Below are 7932 nucleotides of genomic sequence, written 5' to 3'. Positions count from 1 at the left end.
ATATACTCTTTAATTAATCTGTAAAAATAATATCCCCTTTTTCAGTGTGGCCACCTAAAACAAGTCCCAATGAATCTACAAAGCAAACACATGAAAATTAACACCATAAAATAGACTTCTTCAACCTTTTCCAAAGACCCTTTGTGGATTAAAGGATTATTTCACTCCAGAATTAAAATTTCCTGACAATTTACTCACCCCCCCCATGTCATCCAAGATGTTGATGTCTTTCTTTTTTCAGTCGAAAAGAAATGAAGGTTTTTGTAGAAAACATTTCAGGATTTTTCTCCATATAGTGGACTTCAATGGGAGCCAACAGGTTAAAGGTTCAATTTGCAGTTTCAAAGGGTTCTACACAATCCCAGCCGAGAAATAAGGGTCTTATCTAGCAAAATGATTGGTCATTTTCTAAAAAAAAAATACTAATTTATATACTTTTCAACCACAAATGCTCATCTAACAATTACTGATTCAGTGTTTACAAAGCGAACGTGCAAAGAAAGCCAAACAGCATTTACAAAAAAAAAGCTAAAACACTGATGTTGGACATTTGAAGTTGGAAAGCGAATTTGGGATGGAGTTTTTCACCCGACCTTTTTGAATTGGAGTACACAGATGAAGAACTAACCACACGTGAACTTTCCAATGTGATTACATACTGTAATGCATGAAGTTGTAGACGTGCATTGCAGAGCTAGGGCAAGACAAGCACACTGTAAAACAACTATTTGTTGATTCAACTTAAAATAATGTGTTACCTGGCTGCCTTAAAATTTTAAGCTCAGTCAACTCAAAAAAGTTTAGTTAACTTGAAATGTTAAGTTCTACTAAGTGACAATTTAGATATTTGAGTTCGTTTAACTAGTTGACTGAACTTACAATTTTAAGTCTGCAGGGTAACAAATTATTTTAAGTTGACTCAACAAATTTTTTTTTTTTGTTTTTTTTACAGTGTACAGCAGAAGTGAGTATAAGGTTTTTTTTTTTTTAATCTCTGCAATCACCTATCCTAATAACGTGCTAGTTAGCAAGTTTTGCGGCTAAACGCACTAAATGCGGCTAAAGTAAACAATCTCTCAGAGAACAGTTTGTCACTCCACAGAGAGAAGAGAGGGGCGGGCATGCAGAGCTAATTTGCATTTAAAGGAACAATCCCTCAGAATGGGTTGATTTTTGTAGAGCTCATTTTGACAAGGTAAAAAGGGTGTTGTTTTACACTACCATTGAGAATTTTTAACCAAACTATAATATAGACTTTTTATTAAGACCCTAAAGAATCATATCAACTTGTGGAAAATGGGCATCCGATGACCCCTTTAAAAATTAGGACCAGTCTTAAAGAAAAAAATTAGCTGACTAACTTTTAAGACTAGTCTTAACCTTTTATGCAACTGGCCCCAGGACTTGGTTTATGCCAGTAAATACTGCTGCTACACGGTGGAACTTTCAAAGGTATGGTATTTGACCATATTCCAGGTAAGATCAATATAACACAAAGTATTTCAACTTCCTGTATGTCACTTTCAGAAGTTCCTGTTTTCTCTCACACAGAGCCGCAGGTAATGAACACATTACTGTCTAAGCACCTAAATGTCTTGCGACGTGTCATGCCGACTCGCGTTTATCCGGACGGGGAGTTTGAAGGACGCTGCATCTCGCATCGCCACCGTTCTCCACTTCCCGCATATCAATTAATATGCAAATCAGTGGCGTTTTACTCAAGGCAATCAAGAAGATGCCTCACTGGCCTTTTTTTCCTTTTATGTCTTTTTGATGTCACACCCAATGAGTTTCAACAGGGCAATTAGGAGTTTTAACGCCTCACTAATATGAAAGATCATGTTCTGGCTCTCTCTCCCGTATAAGCGCTCATACATGCCCTCCTGTTGAATTATATAAGAAGCGTTCGTTTTTCCAGCAGTTTTCCACCTTGTCACTCATCCAGCGCTTTTCGTGATGAAGGCCCTCGAGCGATTGCTCACTTCAGTGTGTCGGTAGCTGTCAGCACTTCTTTTTGCCTCTCAATTTGGCCTTGTCGTCAAATACGTGCTTGGGTCGTCATGGGATATCGCCTCCCATCTTCAGCCAACATGCAGATGAGTTGTTGATTTCTTTTACTTTTTAAAAATTTCATTTAATATCAAACCTTTCTCAAGCCTCTGAAATCACAGCCCGAGGCATAAACTTGTGCAATTTGCCAGGGAGAAGCATTTTCTGGGGTTTTTCCTGTAGATGTTGTTGACAGACATGCGCAAGTAGTAGTCAGCGGCGAGTATCTTGGGCCTGTAGCCCGAAGCCACGTTGCGAACGCTCTGATGCAGGCCGTTATCGTTATTTGTCATCGTTACGCTAAGGGGCCGTAACTTGACGGTTGATATGCATCTCACAGCGTGAAGAAGACAATGTGCGTTCATCTCTCCGTGTGTGGGTACCTTTGCCCCGGAAGATAGCGAGAGGAATGATGGAAAGAATGCAATTTGAAGTAAACAAGACAAACAAACCGAGGGAACGCAACGGAACATGAAAAAGACTAGTTAATTGAAAATTGTGGGGTGCTTTATCTCTGTAGCTGTGGGCGGGATTCTTTTTGAAGTCTCACCTCCTTGGGGAATCGTCTAGTGTTCGGGATTAGACACGCGGCACGTCTCAGTGTGCCTTTGTGTGTGTGTGTGTGTGTGCAGTCCCAATCCTGATGGCACTCTGGCCCGATGGATGATATTTCCCATAATCCCTCAGCCGCTCTTGAGTATATGACGTCAGCGTTTGATTTTCTTCAGTTTGGAGTGTTTTGTTTATGTGTGCATTCAAATTTCACTATGTAACATCAGTCTGATACATCTGAACATCAAGAGCCAGTGCATTTCTCAGCTCTAGGTGAGTGCTTCATGCTGATTTTACATTAGCGACTTGATATGGTGCTGAAATTATTTGATACAATGTTAATTTATATATGAAGTGTTACGTTGTTCCAAAGATCTTCATTAATCTTCAGAACACAAATTCAGATATTTTTGATGAAATTCAAGAGCTTTCTGACCCTCCAACACATTGAAGGCCCAGAAAGCTTGTAAGGACATCATTAAAACAGTCCATGTGACATCAGTGGTTCAAAGAAATTGTTAATAAAGTCGTTATTTCTGTTTTCTTTGCGACAAAAAGTATTCTTGTAGCTTCATAACATTAAGGTTGAACCACTGATGTCACATGGACTACTTTAATGATCTCCTTACCTTTCTAGGCCTTGAACGTTTCAGGTGCGTTGCTGTATATGGAGGTTCAGAAATCTTGGATTTCATGAAAAATTTCTTAGCTTGTGTTCCAAGATGAATGAAGGTCTTACGGGTTTGGAATGAGGGTGAGTAAGTAATTTTGGGTGAACTATCTCTTTAATAAATGCTGTATACACTTTAAAAAATGTTGGGTTAAAAACAACCCAATTTGGATTATTTGGCAACCCAGCACTGGGTAAATATTAGACAGAACACATGCTGGGTTATTTTGACTCAGCTGTTTGAATTAAATGTTTTTATCCAACATGCTGAGTTGTTTTATTTAAGTCAGCTATTGTTTAAATGATTATTGCTGACTTAAAATAGGCTGAGAATTAAAAATCACACAGTATTATAGAGGCAACAGCAATAATCAAATAACGAACATTTATTAAGCAAAAACACCAATGGACAAAAACATAAGCCAAATTGAATTTATTTGGATGGATACAGCATAGTTTACAATATTACATACATTTCAACTCATTTAACAATTCGAAGTTTTAGACATAAAAATTGGAACATTTAAAAGTAGCATTTTTATTTAATTGTATTTAACTGTGCACTGTAATCACTGTTAACCGAAATAGCGCTAATTCTCATGCCGGTGTGTCGCCGAAATCTAAGCCGGTGAAGGGTTGCTGTTCGGCGGAGTAACTGCGAACTTCAGACCGCGGCCTCGCGTTTCACTCGTAGCTGAAAGATGCAGAGACTGACTTCATAATGAGATTAAAGAACATATTTTAACATCAAATTAAATTAAATTCAGTATTATAACGAATAAAATCTCATCTCATCTCTCATCTCGTCCTTGTATGTTGCATAAAATAATATAATTTTTAGTAAAGTTAGGTAACATTTATATAAATTAACTTTGAAAATGTAAAAAGTAAAAACTAAACTACACTTTGACAGTGAGCTTTGACATATGCAAGCTTTTCTCCTCTTAAAAGAAATAAAGTTTCTTTATTGGTATCTTGGTTTTATGAAAAGCCTTTCCCTGGTGAAAAAACCAGCATATGCTGGTAGGTATGTTTTGATGCTGGAATGCTGGTTAGGTAGGTTTTGATGCTGGTTTAAGCTGGTCCTTTGCTGGTTCATGCTGGACCTTGACCAGCAATATGACCAGCAAAAACCAGCAAAGGACCAGCTTAAACCAGCTAAGGACCAGCATAAACCAGCAAAGGACCATCTTAAACCAGCATCAAAACCTACTAACCAGCATATGCTGGTTTTTCACCAGGGTTAACATGTATAGAACCTTTCAATTGCACAACAGTTTCTTATTAGTGGAAAAGTACTCATTTCAGATTATTCTGAAGATCACTGAAAGCCTCCTTTGAGCAACCCAAAATAGTTCCTCTATTGCACTGTTGCAATGTTTTGCAATCCATGCAACATTAAATGTTTACTTGCACTTTATTATTTGAATTTTGCTTTATTTACCCTCACCTGTCTGTTAGACCCATCAGTTCGAGGTGAGTTTGTGTGGACTCAGTTTAAAGGTGAATCATAATTGCTCAGTATCACCCTCTCTCGAGTCATTCCTCGCTTTCTCCCATCATCTCTACCTGGTTAAAACTAGAAGGAATACAGCTCTAGCTACTGGGTCCAATAGGTAGAACAATTTATTTCATTGTTAGTTTCCGGTCGGAGCTGTATCCCTTCTAGCCACAACCTCTCTACCTGTGTTAGAATTGAATTTGTTTGTCTCCTCCACTCACTGGATCACCCCACACCTGCTGCTCCCTCCTACTTCCTCTCAGCTGTGTAATTTTCTTCCTCCTCTTCTCGTTTACCAAACTACCTGCTGATTTTCCTCTTCCTGGAGAGAGATGATGGCCTGTTCTTATTTATCAATATATGCACACATGCATGTTAAGCTTATATTAAAGAAGGCTCATTGAGACGGGAAAAAACACATTTGCTCAGTTTCTCCAAAGGAGGGGAAAAACAAGGAGGAAGGTGACAGAAACGGCAGATGCTGACGGAGGGAATGAGACTGTGGAACTGTGGAGGTGACAAAGAACTGAAGAGGTGATGGGAAGCAGGAGGTGTCAACATGTGAGCTGTGAGAAGTAGAGAAAGTCTGAAACGACAGGAGAAAATTAGATGGTGTAGATAAAGTTCAGGCTGTGCTCGACAGAATTTACTCAGGTTTTTTATTTTTAACACAATCAACACCTGATTTGCCTGTTTTACTTTGTGATGTTGTTATCAGAGTTCTCTCTTACCACTCTTTCAGTAAAGGTATAATTATTTTGCGCCTATTCAGATGAAAAAATGAACAGGTTATGCATTCAACATGTGCTGTAGTGTTACGTGTTCGGATGGGAGGGGGCAGTGTGGAGCTGCGCATCATGCCCAGCTCTTGTTTACATACTCAAACCTGTGATTTTTGAGTAAATTTCACAGCATTGCATTGAATGGAATGTTTACATAATGATTTAGTGTTTAAGCATCACGAAAACTTTTTATATAAAATGCTATTTTTAAAAAAGAGAGATTTCTTTAATATTGCACTTGTTTATTCTGAGATTAAAGAGAGATGAGCTGTAGGGTTTTTTACTTAAGTCTGTTTAAACATAAGAAAATACCTTAGTCATCTCACATCATCCTTATAGTTTCAGAAGAGCTCTCAATGTCTCAGATAGTGCTGAGACTTGCCAAGAAACGTCTTATTTTAGTATTATTGCTTTTTATATTTTTTCTCTTTAAGTACATTTTTTGTAATTCTGTCGTTTTTAAATGTCTATATAGCTTTTTTTTTATTTTATGTATTATTATAAATTATTATTTATATTTTAGTATTTTAAGAATAACTAAAGAAGGTGGGAATTGATTTGATTTAATGTTTAATTAAATTAATTTCATTTTTTTTTAAACTATGGTTTTAGTTATAGTTAATGATAATTACTAGTCCACAGTCAAAAGTCAAAGGTCTCATTATGAACTCAAACAACTCCCATCAAATTAATCTGATATTAAATGAACTGAGATGCTACACTCTTAAAAATGAAGGTTCTTTATTGGCATTGATGGTTCCATAAGGTTTGTATGACAACAATGGTCTTATTTGCATCAGTTTTTCTAATTAATTCTAAGAGGAACATCAGAGATAAAGCTGATACCTAGTCGAGTTTCATAATTTTGTGAGAGAAAACCTAGAGGACAGTAACTCGTCAGCTCTCTAGACTGTTATTCCAGTCTAACACTAATTGAATACTTGACTGAAACAACCGCAGATCATGTAATCCTTGATGCTCTCGTCCTGCTGCTTCTCAAAGGTCACTTATGGGGTTTTCAGTGACGTGTTGGCTGATGGATGCGGGTCAAAAGGTCAGCCAATTTACCCGTTGTCATGGCAGCAGAGGTTTCTGCGCTGCGGCGCTGGATGACAGGCAGACACACGGGTTCACTGCAGACGCGGGAGGTCAGAGGTCATTCATACATGGGTAGGAGAAATGTTCTGCGGTGTCACATGCTGAACTATTTTATACTGTTTAGTTCTTTAAATAGGCTATTTAAATTGTGTTTGGTTTGCTAATTGTAGGCTGTGAGCAGGAGGTTGACAACAGAACTGTGTGTTTCTTTTTCATTCTCTGAACATTTGTTTTCTGTGTCTGACAGCATCTTCATCTTTCATTTTTCTCTCATACTGATGGAACAAAGTCGTTTGTTGTTGGTTAAATCACTTTTATTGTCAAGACGCCGTTTACTCAGTGGGTTGTGGGGAGAAGAACAGGTAGAGCAGCAGATGCGACAGTGAGAGTGAAAATGTTTGTTTGGGCTTGTCTTTTGCCTGTGGTTTGCGAGGCCTGTGGCTCTCTCTCTCACATACACACACACACACACACACACACACACACGCATGGGGTGTTGCTTCTTCCTGAGGCAAATCCCATCTCATAATCTCTTCCAAACACACAGAATTTTCTCCTTTATCTGCATCCTTTGTCTCTGTCTGGCTTCGTTTCTTTTCTGTCAGTGTTTTCCCTCCTTTTCAATATAGCTGACTCTTCTACAGGAATAGATGATGTAAAAGTGAAAATGATCATTATTTACTTACTGTAAGGTCATTCGTAACCCCTCTTATGTGATATGTGGACATACTCTACCATTTAAAGTGACAGAGTTGGTAGGATTTTTAAAAAGCAGTTCAATTATTTTTGTGAAATATTATTACAATTTAAAATACCTGTTTTCTATTTTAATATATTTTAAAATGTAATTTATTCTAATGATGCAAAGCTGAATTTTCAGCATCATTAGTCCGGTCTTCAGTGTCACATGATCCTTCTAATCATTCTAATATGCTGATGTCATATTTTATAATTATTGTCAATGTTTAAAACAGTTGTGCTGCTTCATATTTTTGTGAAACTATGATACTAATTATTTTCATTGATTCTTTGATGAATAGAATGTTCAAGGTTCTATTCAAGGTTCTAAAGGAACAGAATTTAGGTTGTCTGTGACATTAGAAATGTCTTTGCTACTTATTTTGATCAATTAAATTTCTTTAAAAAAATTTTACTGCCAAAAACAGTTACTTAAATACATATAAACACAAAATCCATAGACAAATATTATTGTTACAATTATTGTGTGTTACTTAGGTAAATTGTTGATCAGTTGTTGTGCCTATATTTCTTTAGTTTTG

The sequence above is a fragment of the Labeo rohita genome, chromosome 18 (assembly GCF_022985175.1).
Source record: "Labeo rohita strain BAU-BD-2019 chromosome 18, IGBB_LRoh.1.0, whole genome shotgun sequence".
In the NCBI taxonomy this organism is placed as follows: domain Eukaryota; kingdom Metazoa; phylum Chordata; class Actinopteri; order Cypriniformes; family Cyprinidae; genus Labeo; species Labeo rohita.
This window is presented reverse-complemented; position numbering follows the sequence as displayed.